The sequence below is a fragment of the Malus sylvestris genome, chromosome 7 (assembly GCF_916048215.2).
Source record: "Malus sylvestris chromosome 7, drMalSylv7.2, whole genome shotgun sequence".
Taxonomy (NCBI): Eukaryota; Viridiplantae; Streptophyta; class Magnoliopsida; order Rosales; family Rosaceae; genus Malus; species Malus sylvestris.
Genome location: NC_062266.1, coordinates 32,284,383 through 32,300,775, shown reverse-complemented (window position 1 = coordinate 32,300,775; position 16,393 = coordinate 32,284,383). Strand labels below are relative to the sequence as shown.

Here is a 16,393-nt window from a genome sequence, read left to right as displayed (position 1 = left end):
TCATAGAAGATACAACTGTTGATATAAGAGACGTTATAGGAGATTGAAGAATTTGCAACTGTGCAGAAGTCACCATTGTAGCAAATCAGGAGAAAACCCCAAATGAAAATTTCTCTGAGAACTTAGAACAAACACTTGGTGTGCAGAGAAGAGAAGGCACCTAGTCGAGGAAGCAGAGAACGATCAAGATCCCAAGAAGAAGAGGAACGACCGTCAATGGAAGCAGTTGAGAGGAAACAGAAGAAACAAGATCAAAAAACCGTCAAGCACGAAGCTTTTCAGGCGAAAGATACCATGTAAACAGAAAGAAGCACAGTATTCTTGCATAGAAAGAAAGAACAGTTGTAGAGAGAGAAAGTATTTCTTTTGAATTGAATGAATTACTAGAGATAATTCCTTTACAGTTATATGTTGTATATATCTGATTACATTGCTTAGTTCCTAAGCTATTATAAGACTCACAAGATCTTGACACTTGTCATAATCTTTACTTCACATAATCTAAACAAACTTAACCACCTCACACATATAATATCTATCATATAGAACACCAACGCGAAAGGCTACACATCTCACTTTTCTTCTTTCTCTGTGTTCTAAAGAAACAAATATATGGCCCTAAAAACAGAACTCATGAGTAATCATTTCTAAACAACAATGGGCCGGGGTTGGGCTAATAATAAAGGTCAGGGACTAGGTTTGAAACCAACAAATGAGTTCCACTTCTGTTTTAATTGAAATTTTCTGTTGGTTTACAATTAAACGACATGCTATCATGTTCAAAAATTAACTTATCTTTTACATTTTTCGAAAATAATAGGAAGTTGGTTTGATGGACGTTCTTAACTTATCATAAATGATAGACTTTTTTAGTTTCGTTTTATTCTTAAAACATTTAGCTTAAGTGCTCGTTTTGAAATGTTTTTGTCTAAACGATTTTAGTCATTAAAGATTTTATTATCTTATAATTCACTCCAAGGAGAACGACTTCCATGAGCTTCTTCGTAAGTGATTTTTTCTTTTAACATTTGGAAGTGGCATGCCCTTAATCACACCCTTACAAGCTCTAAGTCAATAAACATTTGTAACGATTAAGTGCATGCAAATCCTTTAAGTTATGTTCATACCCTTTAGCTGTGAGTACTCCAAATACAAGACCTTATAGGATAATCGAGGGCTAGTTTCCCTCTAATCGTTTGTACCGGGGGAAGGGTAGGATGTAGCAGTTATATGAGTTGGCCTTGATGTGTAGTTCTTTTCACCCAATGCTCATGCCTATTTCAGAATAAATTTAAGAAAAGAAAAAACTTTCTGTATAATCTCGATGTGCATCGTCCTAAAGTCATAAAATAAACCTGCCTATGTTATTTTATACTATTGAGTGGGATAATATTGATTAATTCTCCCACATTACAATTAGTCAGATTTATAACTCAAGGAACTATCCAATAAAATTTCCACCCAGAGAAAGGAAAAAGAATGGCTTCTTCAGTTCTTTGTTCACTTTTTCCCCAGAAAGAAGAACTCACATCTGGAAGCAAACCGAGTCAGGTTCGCAGGTAACTGACTACGTTAAAAGACCACCATTGATATCTTTGAATTAATTGGATTCAACCAATACCTCTCCGGGCAGTTGAGCTACTTCACAAAAGTTAATTCCACTTAATTAGACCTAGCTACCATAAACTTTCGATCAAGGCATGCAAAAACAAATACTGGGTGGGTGTACGCAGTTGAATAAATAGGACAATATATGTAAGATCCAAAATTCATACCATTAATAAACATTTCAACTTTACGTGATGTCTTTATATATTCCTCAAATTTCAATAATAGTTATTGTTCTCATGCATGGGTCCATGACTTTGAGATTTGTAACTTCGACTGTGCAACAAGGAAGCGACTAATTAGGGTTTTAACTACTGATCAAAAAAGGGAAATTGTGTGTATGAAGAGCTTTGAATCTTTACATGATGAGTAGGTGAAAATTTATGTTGTTCAATTAAAAATGTATGTATAGGTCTGTTTTTGTGCACAAAGAACGTTAGCTAGGCCACTAGGCCTTAGTGTTTAGGCTTATTTAAAGGTGATTAGCTAGTGTGGTTTTGGTAATTAGTTTGAAGAACACCCCCAGATCGTCATAGATATATTTCAAAATTAATAGTATAATCTCTGGGTATATTAGAGATCACAATGTGTATTAGATTCTTTGGAGCTTATCTTCTTGCTGGAATTCTCTTGTTGCTTCCCATTTGTTATTCTGATAAAGGTATGAATATTGTACACATTAATTGTTACAAAATTAAATAAATGCATCACCAATACGATTAATCGTTATTTTTTACTATAAGTCTGTGTACAGCTCCGGACTATACATTTGTTAGAGAAGCAAAATCAGCCCCAGCAGTGGTTCACTTTGACTACATAGTCGGGATGTCCATTAGCCGCCACTCTCTCTCACGGTGCCAGTTTTTTAGTCCTGGAAAGAGGCGGCTCGCCTTACGGCAATCCGAACATAATCAACATTGAAAATTTTGCCCCCACTCTTTTGGACACCTCTCCCACATCCCCAGGCCAGCACTTCACCTCCGAGGATCGCGTCTTTAACATCTGCACACGCGTGCTGGGTGGCGGCTCAGTATTGAACGCCAGGTTCTACAAGCGCGCCAGCACACATTACATCAGGGAAGTAGGTTGGAACCAGGGAATGGTCGATCAGTCGTATGAATGGGTTGAGAAAGTGGTGGCTTTTGAACCGGAGATTTTGCAGTGGGAGAGTGCTTTCAGAGATGGTTTGTATTGAGTTTCAAGGATTGAATTGTATTTCACTCATAAGTTCTTTTACAATTGTACAGCAATATATAAGAGGATTAACCTCTTGCTTTACGCCACAACAGGTTGCTTAGGAAAAATAAATAACAGCCCCTTAAATTAAGGGAGTTGACAACTTGCTTTACACCACAACAAGTGGCTTAGGAAAAATAAATAACAGCCCCTTAAATTAAGGGAGTTGACAACTTAGATTAAGAAGTTGACACCCTTGAAGTAAGGAAGTTGTTTGGCTTAGGGAAAATAAATAACAGCCCCTTGAATTAAGGACCGTAAGCTTCCCTTAATATTCAGAAACCGACTTCCAATACTCCCCATCAAGCTGGATCCAGAAGGTTTATGGATCCAAGCTTGGACAGAAGCCATTGAAACTGATGAGAAGCCAAGGGCTTGGTGAAAATGTCGGCCAATTGGTCGAAGCTTCGTGTATACCGTGTCTGAATTACCTGCGACTGCACATGTGCCCGAACGAAATGACAGTCAACCTCAATGTGTTTCGTTCTCTCGTGAAACACAGGATTAGATGCTATATGCATGGCTGCTTGATTGTCACAGAATAAAGACATAGGAAGAGTTGCAGAAAACCCTAAATCACACAGAAGACCCTTGAGCCAGATCAACTCACACGCAGTGGAAGCCATTGCACGGTACTCAGCTTCAGCACTGGATCTGGCGATAACAATTTGCTTTTTACTTTTCCAGGTGACCAAGTACAGTGGCCGGAGGTGGACTTACGATCGATTGCATTGCCTGCCCAATCAGCATCACAATACCCTACGACGTGAGTGTTGTCATTCTTCCGCATGATGATACCACGACCCACTGAACCTTTTAAGTAGCGTAAGATCCGTTTAACCAGAGTCAAATGTTCAAGAGTTGGGGAGTGCATGAATTGGCTCACAAGACTTACAGAATAGGTGATGTCGGGTCTAGTGATTGTGAGGTAGATCAATTTTCCAACCAATAGCTGATAATGGGTGATATCAATGAGTGGCGTGCCCTTCAAGCTAGGTTTTTGCTTACTGTCAAGTGGAGTGGTGGCTGGTTTAGCATCGCTCATGTTAGCATCCTTGAGCAGATCCAAGATATACTTTCTTTGGTTAAGAAACAGTCTTATGTGTGAGGTTGCCACTTCTATACCAAGAAGGTACTTCAATATCCCAAGGTCTTTAATTGCAAATCTTTGTCTGAGAGACTGTTTAAGAGTGGAGATCTCGTCAGTATTATCACCAGTAATTATCAAATCATCAACATAAATCAGCACAACTAATGTGCCCACAGCTCCTGTGCGAATAAATAATAAGGAATCAGTGTTGCTGCTTTTGAAACCAACACTAGTGAGAACTAAGCTCAGTTTGGCATACCAAGCTTGTGGGGATTGCTTTAGGCCATAAATGGCTTTGTGCAATCTGCACACCACATTCGGTTCATTGCTTTGTGGATGCCCTGGTGGCAATTTCATATAGACTTCTTCTTTGAGATCACCATGCAAGAATGCGTTCTTCACGTCCATTTGGTACATGGACCATCATTTGTTTACAGCTACAGACAATAACACTCTTACTGTGTTCATTTTGGCCACAGGTGCAAACGTTTCTTTGTAATCCACCTCGAATATTTGAGTGAATCCCCGAGCCACCAGTCTTGCTTTATGTCTCTCAATTGAAACATCTGACTTGAATTTGAGTTTATAAATCCATTTACAACCCACTGATTTCTTGCCTGTTGGAAGTTTTGTGATGCTCCAGGTATTGTGTTAATCTAGAGCTTTAAGTTCTTCTTGCATTGCCTCTTTCCACACCTCTTGGTTGTTGGCCTCGTGGAAATTCTAAGGCTTATGGTAACTGGATATAGTACTTAGGAATGCAGCATGATCCGATGTCACTCTCTTGTATGACACACAATTGGAGATAGGATGTGTGGGTTTGTACATGACAAAATCCTGAAGTCTTGTGGGAGTTTTTCTAACACGCATTGGATTGCGTCGAGGAGCTGGAAAAGTTGTTTCACACTCGTTCGCATCATCTTGATTGTCACAATTGTCATGCAGTGTATCCTCAGAGTGAGACCCTTCATTGCTATCTTCATTAGGAGAAGCATCAACGTTGACATAACTAAGCTCGCATTGTTGTGGTCCTTCCAGTTCAATTCTTGGTAGTGGGAACACATCCAAGATGCCATCCCTTTGGGCTATGATTTCACTTGACTTGCTGAAAAAGGGTTAGTTTCATGAAATCGCACATCTTTGGACACAATCAACCTCCTTAGTTGGGGATTATAACACTTATATCCCTTTTGTGTAGAGGAATAACCAAGAAAAATACATTTGGCAGCTCTAGGATCTAATTTATCTCTGTGAAGAGATTGAACATGCACAAAACAGATGCAACCAAACACTCTAAGATGTGAGAGGTCAATTTTCCTTCCTTTCATGACCTCGAGTGGAGACTTGAATTCCAAGACTCGGCTGGGTAATCTATTGATGATATATGCAGCTGCCATAACGCCTTGAGACCAAAATCTCTTTGGTACATTCATTTGTAGCATTAGTGCTCTTGTTTTTTCAAGTAGGTCACGGTTTTTGTGTTCGGATACACCATTTTGTTGAGGTGTTCCAACACAACTTGTTTGATGCATGATGCCATTAGTGCTCAAATATTGTTTCATGATATGGGACATATATTCGGTGCCATTGTCAGACTTTAAGGTTTGAATTTGAGAGGAGAAATGGTTTTTAACAAGGTTATGAAAGTCCTTAAAAACTTTCATAACTTCATTCTTAGACTTTAAGAGATATAACCATGTGACTCGAGAGAAGTCATCCACAAAAATCACAAAATACTTATAGCCATCAAATGATTCACTAGTTGGTCCCCATACATCTGAATGAACTAGTTCAAAACACTTACTAGTTCTAGACAAGGAAGACTTAAAAGGTAGTCGAGTGGATTTAGACAAGTGGCATGTTTCACATGAAATAGCATCCTTTCCCAAGTTTGGAAATAGAGTTGACAAAATGGGTGAAGAATGATGAGCTAAACGTTGATGCCACAATTGATTATCTTGAATGGGGTTGAGCTTGGCTTGAAACCTTCTCGGATTGCTACTTGATATGTAATAGAGACCATCTAAATAAAACCCTTCACCAATCGTCTTCTTGGTGGCACAATCCTGAAAGATAACATTGTGAGGAGAAAAAAATGGCTAAGCAATTCAAGGTATTTGTGATCTTTCCCACAGATAGAAGTTAAAATGGGAAAGAATGAACATATAAAGCCATTGATTCAATTTCGTCTGACATTAATTTTATTTTTTCCTTTCCTAAGACCTTTACATTCTCACCATTTGCAATTGAAACTTGAGAAGGGTTTTCAAATTTTTCAAATTTTTGAGACTTAGACACATGGTTGGTCATATGATCTGTGGCACCCGAATCTACAACCCAAAAATCATGCAACATATTTATTTTAAGAGCAGTTTTAAAGGCTTTCATGATACCTTGCATGTCCTCTTGGGGTACGAGTTTCGTGTCTGCCAAGAACCCTGCAAACTTGCCGAGCAATGCCGTCGAGTTCCCTTCTTCTATGCTACCAGCATGATCACTTCCAGCACCTACTTTCTTGCTTTGAAGATATGACATAAACTCGTTCATGAGTTCAGCTGGATTCGCTGTGAAGTTCTTGAGTGGATCTGGCCCATTGGAGGTGGAGTTAGACGCATGATTCGCTCGATGTGAAGTACGGTTCATCCTTTGCACACCCTTGCTGTCCTTCATGAACTCAAGCTTTAACTTTGGGTGTAAAATCCAGCATGTGTCTTTGACGTGACCCGTATTATTGCAGTGTTGACACTTCAAGTTCGGATGCTTTCCTTTGTACCTCTTTTCGTTGGTTATATATGCCCTAGCCTCAGGTACACTAGTCGTTGTACCCATGGTCATGAGTTTCCTCCTTACTTCTTCCCGTTGAATCGTCGCACACACACTGGTGAAGGAATGAAGCTCAGTGTTCATGAGTATGTGACATCGAGGGTCTTCATACGTTGAATCAAGACTAGACAAGAGTTGAAATATCTTGTCTTCTTCTGCTCTCTTTCGTAGCAGTGCTGCGTCGGTTGTATGAGGGCGATAGATTTCCAACTCATTCCACATGCTTTTCATGCTTCCTAGGAGTTGCACAAACGGTTTGCCATCTTGCTGCAGATCAGAGATGTCCTTCTTTAATTGGAAAACCCGTGCAACATTGTTTTGGCTGCCATATATTTCCTTGACCGCTTCCCATAGCTGGTACGAGGATTCTGAGTAGCTGAATATTTCAGCTAATTTACGTTCCATGGAATTCAAGAGCCATGACATAACCAGCTGATCCTTGCTAAGCCAGGATTCATAGTTTGGTGACGAAGCATCAGGTGTTGGAGAACAATTTAGAAACAGAAATAACAGAAATACAGAACTTGAAATATTTATACTTTATTACTCAAAAATACTTGCAATACAGAATGATACACAACGACTATAGAAAATTAAATATGAGAATATCAAAAGTACTAACTTGATTACAGAAGGTAGAGGCTAGCGTAAAAGCTATGTCCTTCAAACAGTAATTCCGTCCCACTCTTGTGCTTGTGGTTCTACAACGTCTGCTCGACCAGGATACAACTACCTAATCCTACAACCCGCACTGGATTATAGAATTCTAGCGAATTGCTTTGTGTGTTTACTCTCTCTGGAAAGTTTGTACGGAAGAAAAGGAAGAAGAAAGGATGATCGATGATGAACTGAGGACTCCAGTTATATAGGCTCTTTCATACCTCTTCAAATACCTTTTGGATGTATCTGAAGCTTTACAACTCTTTACAAAAGGTTGTATCTTTAATCAAAACGTTTTTAATTAATTTAATTAAAAACTTAATTCGAAATTAAAACTAATTGATCAGATTAATTTTAATTCTTAGGCCCCAAGTGCCCCAAGGCCCTTGTCTTGATTAATTAATATTAATATTATGGTATAATCATCAAGCCCAATCCACAGAAATGGTGGCCCAAGCCTCAATTCCCATTCCAAGTGGTCCAACACATAACTAATATTGTAGAAGACAAAAAGTATATAAAGGTACTTTGGAATCTTGTTTTCACCAATGTGGGACAAGAGTCTCAAAACTTCCAACAATACCCCACATTTTGAGACGACTATTTAGTCTTAGAGAAACTAAGATACGAGAGTAAACAATAGATGTGACATACATCAGGAAAGGTGTCTTTTGGACTTGAACCTACCTTAGTATATACTTATCGGATTTACTAGATGACGCAGTGAATATAAAATCTTGAACTGTTCATCTCCGCAGTAAACCTAGACAATAAGCAAAACATATGCCACACCAACACATCGCAAATTCATACGTTTGTGTTCATTTTGGTCCTGAACAAATCCTGGATTCATGAGAGCTTTAGAGAATGTAGCCATATAAATCTCATAAATGCGACCCCACATTTTTTCTCATATAGGTGATATTGATTAAGAATAAGCTGCTACTATTCCACTTGACTTACAAGTATCAATATCATTAAACTAATGTATCCTATACTCATCAGCAGTCACCACACTTCTTCCATCATAGGAATGGGTATGTAAGTGTGTTTCTTCTTGAATCTAGCCAAACCAGTTGGCCTATTGAACCTAGACCATGGGATCTCCAATCAACTAGGTTAGGTTTCCATTTGGCAGTTTCATTTTACTCTATTGGCTTTAAACCCATTCCCCTCAATGTATGCTTAACTTGCTCTCTAGATAAGCCTTTAGTAAGCGGATCCGCAATATTATCTTTTGACTTGACATAGTCAATAAAAATTACACCACTAGAGAGCCATTGCTTTATTGTATTATGTCTTCGTCTAATTTGTCTAGACTTCCCATTGTATACACTATTTTTAGCTCGATATTGTGCAGCTAAACTATCACAGTGTATACATATTGCCGTTACAGGTTTAGGCCATATGGGAACATCTTCCAAAAAATCTCTTAGCCACTCAGCTTCTCCTCCAACCATATCGAGGGCTATAAATTCCGATTCCATTGTTGATCAGGCTATGCACGTTTGTTTGGAGGATTTCCAAGATATTGCTGCTCCTCCTAAAGTAAATACATATCCACTTGTGGATTTCGTATCACTGCTATCCGATATCCAATTCGCATCAGTAAATCCTTCAAGCACAGGAGGATACCTTGTATAATGCAATCCATAATTTATTGTATGCTTTAAGTATCTCAATACTCGAATTAAAGCTTCCCAATGATCATGCCCAGGATTGCATGTATATCTACTCAGTCTACTTACTGAGTAAGCTATATCAGGCCTTGTACAATTCATAATGTACATAAGGCTTCCAATGACTTGTGAATATTCACGTTGAGATATAGCATCACCACTATTTTTCTTTAGTTTGCTATCGGCATCATAAGGAGTAATTGCATCTTTACTTTCCAAATGACCATACTTTCTAAGTGTTGCTTCTATATAATGGGATTGCGTAAGAATATAACCTTCTTGGTTTCTTTTGATTTTTATACCAAGAATCACATCAGCTAGACCAAGATCTTTCATATCGAAACTTGATTTCAATATCTTCTTGGTCCAATGTATTATCTCTTTGTTAGTTCCCATTATAAGCATATCATCTACATATAAACACAACATAACGCAAGCATTATTTTGAGTTTTTGTGTAGACACACTTATCACACTCATTTATCTTAAAACCGTGTGTGATCAGAACATGGTCAAATTTTTCATGCCATTGCTTTGGAGCTTGTTTAAGCCCATATAGCGATTTCACAAGTTTACACACTTTGTGTTCTTTACCTTTAACTACAAACCCCTCGGGTTGTTCCATATATATTTCCTCATCTAAGTTTCCATTTAAGAATGCAGTTTTTACATCCATTTGATGTATTTCCATGTTATTGAGTGCAGCTATAGCAATCAATAATCTTATTGAAGTAATTCTCGTTACAGGTGAATATGTATCAAAGAAATCCAAACCATGTTTTTTACGGTATCCTTTAGCTACCAAACGAGCCTTATATTTGTCAATTGTACCATCTGGTTTTAATTTCTTCTTAAAGATCCATTTGTACCCAATTGGCTTATTGCCAGGGGGCAAATCAACTAATTCCCATGTATGATTTTGCATAATGGAATCTATCTCACTGTTAACTGCATCCTTCCAAAATGGAGCTTCAGGAGTGGACATGGCCTCCTTGAATGATTGAGGTTCTGTCTCGGTTAATAAAGTAACAAAATCAGGCCCAAAGTCCTTTCGGATTTTTGTCCTTTTACTTCTTCTAGGTTCAAGTTCTTCTTCTTGAACTCTAGACGAGGTTGAACCATCATCATGTTCTCTAGGTTCATCAGTAACCTCAGATACATCATCATGTATTCTCTTTTTCAATAAATTAGACTTGCCTATTTTGTATGGAAAAATATCCTCAAAAAATATTGCATTTATAGATTCTATAATAGTATTGACATGTATATCACTTATTTCGGAATGAAAAATTAAGAATCTATAAGCCGAACTATTAGATGCAAAACCAATAAAAACACAATCAATAGTTTTAGGTCCTAATTTTGTTCTTTTTGGCAATGGAACTTGTACTTTTGCCAGACAACCCCACACTTTAAGCAATTTAAACGTAGGGGTTCTTCCTTTCCATAATTCATATGGTGACTCCTTTCTCGTTTTAGGTGGAATTCGATTCAAAATTTTATTTGCAGTAAGTAAAGCTTCACCACACAAATTGTGTGGAAGTCCAGAACTATTCAACATAGAATTGATCATGTCTTTAAAAGTCCTATTTTTCCTTTCGGCAACACCGTTTTGTTGTGGTGTATAGGGGGCTGTTGTTTGATGAATTATGCCATGTGTGGCACAAAATTCAGCAAAAGCATGAGACTCATATTCTCCTCCCCTATCGGACCTTAAGACTTTAATCTTCTTGTTAAGTTGATTTTCAACTTCTGCCTTATATGTCTTAAACATATCCAAGGTCTCATCTTTGCTATGAAGTAAATAAACATAACAATACTTACTGAAATCATCTATAAATGTTACATAATAATTCTTTCCACCACAAGTTGGATATGATCTAAAATCACACAAGTCACTATGAATTAAATCTAACAAATCATTGGATTTTTCATGCACTGATTTAAAGCTTTGACTTGCAAATTTCGATTCTGTACAAGTTTCACATTTAACATTATCTAGATAATCAATTTTGGGCAGCAAACCTAAATTATGCATTCTAAAAAGAGAATGAAAATTTACATGTCCTAACCTAGAGTGCCATAAATTAGACGAATCAACAATATAAGCAGAAGCATTATTTATTTCATTCATAGCATTAGCAAGTACATTGAGTTTGAATAATCCATCAGCAAGGTAACCCTTTCCCACAAACATTCCCCCTTTCGTTAATACAAACTTATTGGACTCAAAAACTAGTTTGAATCCTTTATTACTAAGGATAGGACCAGAAACAAGATTCTTCCTTATATCGGGGACATGCAGTACGTCAAGAAGGGTCAATTCCTTTCCAGAAGTGAATTTCAGAACACACTTCCCTATTCCAGCCACAACAGATGAGGATGCATTTCCCATAAACAGCTGCTCGTTTCCCTCTATTTTCTGGTACGAAGAGAACATATTTCTGTCACCACAAACATGGCGAGTTGCACCGGTATCTATCCACCAATCAGCATGGTCAGATACAAGGTTGATTTCAGAAATCATTGCAGCCAGGGCATCCACATTGTTTTGAATCAGGTTTGCGCGGTTGTTGTTGCCTTGATTTCCAGGACCTTGATCCCTTCGATGGCGACATTCTTGAGCCCTATGGCCTTGCTTTCCACAAACCCAGCAACTTCCCTTGATTTTCTTGAAGTCTTTGCCTTTCGCACCAGGGATAAAGTGGTTTTCCTTCTTCTTAGTTTTCTGGAATTTTGGCCTTTGCTTTGATGAACTTCCTTCAACAACATTCGCCTTGGCTTCCATACTCGAAACCAGGCCCTTCTCATTCTTTCTGTTATCTTCCTCAATTCCCAGCCTTACAATGAGATCCTCAAGGGTCATCTCCTTTCGTTTGTGCTTGAGATAACTCTTGAACTCTTTCCAAGAAGGTGGCAGTTTTTCGATAATGGACGCCACTTGGAAAGACTCATTGATTACCATCCCTTCAACATGAATGTCATGGATGATTTTCTGGAGATCTTCAGTTTGAGAGACAACAGACTTGGAATCCACCATTTTGTAGTCCAAAAATTTGCCCACGACAAATTTCTTTGAACCAGCATCCTCGGTTTTATATTTTTTCTCAAATGATTCCCACAGTTCCTTGGCTGTTTTGCACACCACGTAGACATCATACAATGAATCATCTAATGCATTAAGAATATAGTTTCTGCAGAGGAAATCATTATGTTTCCAGGCATCTATAGTCGTCAAAGTTTCTGCAGAAAAAATATTTTCTCCATCTGCAGTAGGTTCAGTCTGGTGCACAACATTAGCCAAATTCAAGGTTGTCAGATAAAACAGCATTTTCTGCTGCCATCGTTTGAAGTCTCCGCCCTTAAATTTCTTAGGCTTCTCCAAAAGAGGTTTAGTTCCAGATTGTTCCATACTGTTCGAAGATTGTTGGAGAACAATTTAGAAACAGAAATAACAGAAATACAGAACTTGAAATATTTATACTTTATTACTCAAAAATACTTGCAATACAGAATGATACACAACGACTACAGAAAATTAAATATGAGAATATCAAAAGTACTAACTTGATTACAGAAGGTAGAGGCTAGCGTAAAAGCTATGTCCTTCGAACAGTAATTCCGTCCCACTCTTGTGCTTGTGGTTCTACAACGTCTGCTCGACCAGGATACAACTACCTAATCCTACAACCCGCACTGGATTATAGAATTCTAGCGAATTGCTTTGTGTGTTTACTCTCTCTGGAAAGTTTGTACGGAAGAAAAGGAAGAAGAAAGGATGATCGATGATGAACTGAGGACTCCAGTTATATAGGCTCTTTCATACCTCTTCAAATACCTTTTGGATGTATCTGAAGCTTTACAACTCTTTACAAAAGGTTGTATCTTTAATCAAAACGTTTTTAATTAATTTAATTAAAAACTTAATTCGAAATTAAAACTAATTGATCAGATTAATTTTAATTCTTAGGCCCCAAGTGCCCCAAGGCCCTTGTCTTGATTAATTAATATTAATATTATGGTATAATCATCAAGCCCAATCCACAGAAATGGTGGCCCAAGCCTCAATTCCCATTCCAAGTGGTCCAACACATAACCAATATTGTAGAAGACAAAAAGTATATAAAGGTACTTTGGAATCTTGTTTTCACCAATGTGGGACAAGAGTCTCAAAACTTCCAACATCAGGTACTTTGATGCTTCCATTTATGAACCCCAACTTGGATCTTCCACCTAGCACCAAAGACACAGCTCTCGACCAAGGCAAGTAATTAAACTCATTCAACACGACTGAGCTTAATCTTTGATTTGGGTTGACGTCCACCTCATGCACGTTCATGGAGGAAGGCACCTGTGAGCTTTCAGCTTCGGATATCAGCGGATTATCTTCAGACATTTTGAGGGTTGAACACGCTCGAATAGCAGTATAGTAGACGCAGGTTAATTTTCCTGCTCTGATACCATATTGATTTTCAAGGATTGAATTGTATTTCACTCATAAGTTCTTTTACAATTGTACAACAATATATAAGAGGATTAACCTCTTGCTTTACGCCACAACAGGTGGCTTAGGAAAAATAAATAACAGCCCCTTAAATTAAGGGAGTTGACAACTTAGATTAAGAAGTTGACACCCTTGAATTAAGGAAGTTGTCTGGCTTAGGGAAAATAAATAACAGCCCCTTGAATTAAGGACCGTAAGCTTCCCTTAATATTCAGAAACCGACTTCCAATAGTTTGCTTGAAGTGGGAGTCTTGCCTCACAATGGACCTCACAATGGGTTTACCTAAGAGCATTTGTATGGGACTAAAGTTGGTGGGACTATTTTTTATGCAGATGGACATAGACACACAGCTCCAGATTTGCTTCAGTATGCAGACCTAGAAAGATCACTGTTTATTTGCATGCAACTGTGCAAAAAATGTTGTTTAGAAACATTCCCGGTAAGCGTTTACTAACCAGTTGGAAAAATCATATTTTTATATAAAAATTGTAGAATATAGTTTTATTGTTTAGCAGTTAGCTTATGGTGCTACTTTTTGTGCAGGATGACTAAGACCACAAGCTTCTGGTGTGATTTATAAAGATGCATATGGTATTAGGCACCGTGCATACCTAAAGAGGAACTCAAAGAAGAATGGAATCGTCTTATCAGTCGGTGTGATTGGAAGCACTTAGTTGTTGATGCTGAGCGGTGTGGGGCCTGCCTTCCATTTCCGAGCCCACGGCATCTAGGTGATAGCGGACTGCCCCATGGTCGGCCAGGGGATGGCGGATAATCCAATGAATATTCTGCTCATTCCTTCACCTCAACCAGTTGAGGTCTCCCTCGTTCAAGTTGTGGGCATCAAACAGTTTGGAAGCTACATTGAAGGAGCTAGCGGATTGACCCTTTCCATTCCTTCGGCTCATAGGCCACTTTAAGCACTTTTTGAGTCAGGTTTCCATTTCTTTACTTCTATTCTCGTCTTGCCAGCCTTTGCATTTTGGGCTAAGATATTAAATTTTTGGGTAAGTTTCATCGGGCCCAATTACCATAGGTAGGGTTACAAACAAATGATCAATAGGCTTCAAGCCATAGTTTATACAACTTGATATGTATTATTATTCTCAAGCTATATTTTCTATGAAATATTTTCAAATGATTCTATATAGTTTTAGATATAACAAAATGAAACAATTCGCCATCTCAATTTGTTTTCGCTTTTGCAGCCTGAGCACCATCCTTTTAGAGCTTCACCAAAAATCATGGCTTGGGCAGTTGATACTGTAAACGAAATTGTCAATAAAACTCTCAGAGCCGGAGTCATACTTGAAAAAATCATGGGTCCACTCTCCAGAGGCCATCTAGCGCTGAGGAACACAAACCTTAATGACAATTCATTTGTCACCTTTAACTACTTCAAAGAACCAGAGGACTTAAGGAAGTGCATTGAGGGAATGAAGACCATTATCGATGTTGTGAACTCCGATGCCTACTCAAAGTTCCGTTACAAATACATGCCGGTCGAAGCTCTCATTGACCTGATGTTGGCTTTACCGTTGAACAGAAGGCGAAAACATGCCAACGTTACATTCTGTTTGGAACAATTCTGCATAGACACTGTATTGACCATATGTCACTATCATGGAGGTTGTCGAGTTGGGAGGGTTGTTGATAAAGGATATAGGGTTCCTGGCATTGATTCTCTTAGGGTGGTTGATGGATCGACGTTTTATCGCACCCCGGGTACTAACCCTCAAGCTACTGTTATGATGCTCGGAAGGTAAGTGTGTGTGTGTGTGTGTGTGTGTGTGTGTGTGTATACACATGTGGAATAGTCATGTTAAGAAAAATAATAAAACTGGCATTTTTGTTTTTTTTTTTTTTTTTTTTTTTGTATGTGGTGCAGGCACATGGGACAAAGGATTCTGCATGATGGATTACTCCGTGGATCGAAGAAGAAAAACTGATCTGATCACCCTTGTTTCCCAAAGAGAGTAGATTAATGATTGTTGGAATACATGTCACTCAGATATTTGATTAAAACATTGTATAGAATATAGATTGGAACCTTAGGAGTTAATAATCTATATTGTTGTTCTCATATTTTATTTTCCTATCAAAATATATAATTTCCAATTAGCTAGCCCCCTTGTGATTATTCAGTTCACTAAGACTGTTGATGCACAAAACCGGAGGGGTCTTGGAACAACGTAAATCCGACCGTGAATCTGCAAGAAAGTAAATAACACAAGATGTATCGTGGTTCACCCCAATGTTTGGGTTACGTCCACACTGATATTGTATTTATCCGAGATGTTGAAGAGGGAAAGAGAGAGCCTCTTAATAGAGAGTGAGGCTTTTGAGGGTGGGAGTCAGGCCTAAGGATTGGCCTTTCCCAATGAAGAGAGTGAGGAGTCCTTTTATAAAATAAGGGCTCCTCACTTATTACATATTTGCCCCTTCATTTATTACATAATTACATTTGAGTCCCCCAAGTATTTATACGAGATCTAAATACGGAGGCCCTAAGTATGATATAAACAAAGACCAAAAGGTAAGCATTTCCGCTTCTGTTTTAAGAGAATAGATAGGAAGGAAACAATTAGGTGCGGATGCTAGAAATTGTAGATAGAATTTGATGATCTAAAGGCTGCTCATGCTTCATGTTGTGTGTCATCTACGAGAAAATTTGCACTTCATCTGTTGTTCCTTTGTGACCAATAGGTCACGGGCTCGAGTTATGGAAACAGTCTCTTTGCAATGCAAGAGTAAGGCTGCATACAAATGCACAAATACAACAAACGTTTCCCC

General features: G+C 38.2%; 1 pseudogene; it reads left to right on the top strand.

The window, feature by feature from the left end:
* Positions 1-2,193: 2,193 nt before the first annotated feature.
* LOC126630439 (protein HOTHEAD-like) lies at positions 2,194-15,631 on the top strand (annotated as a pseudogene).
* The last annotated feature ends 762 nt before the right edge of the window (positions 15,632-16,393 follow it).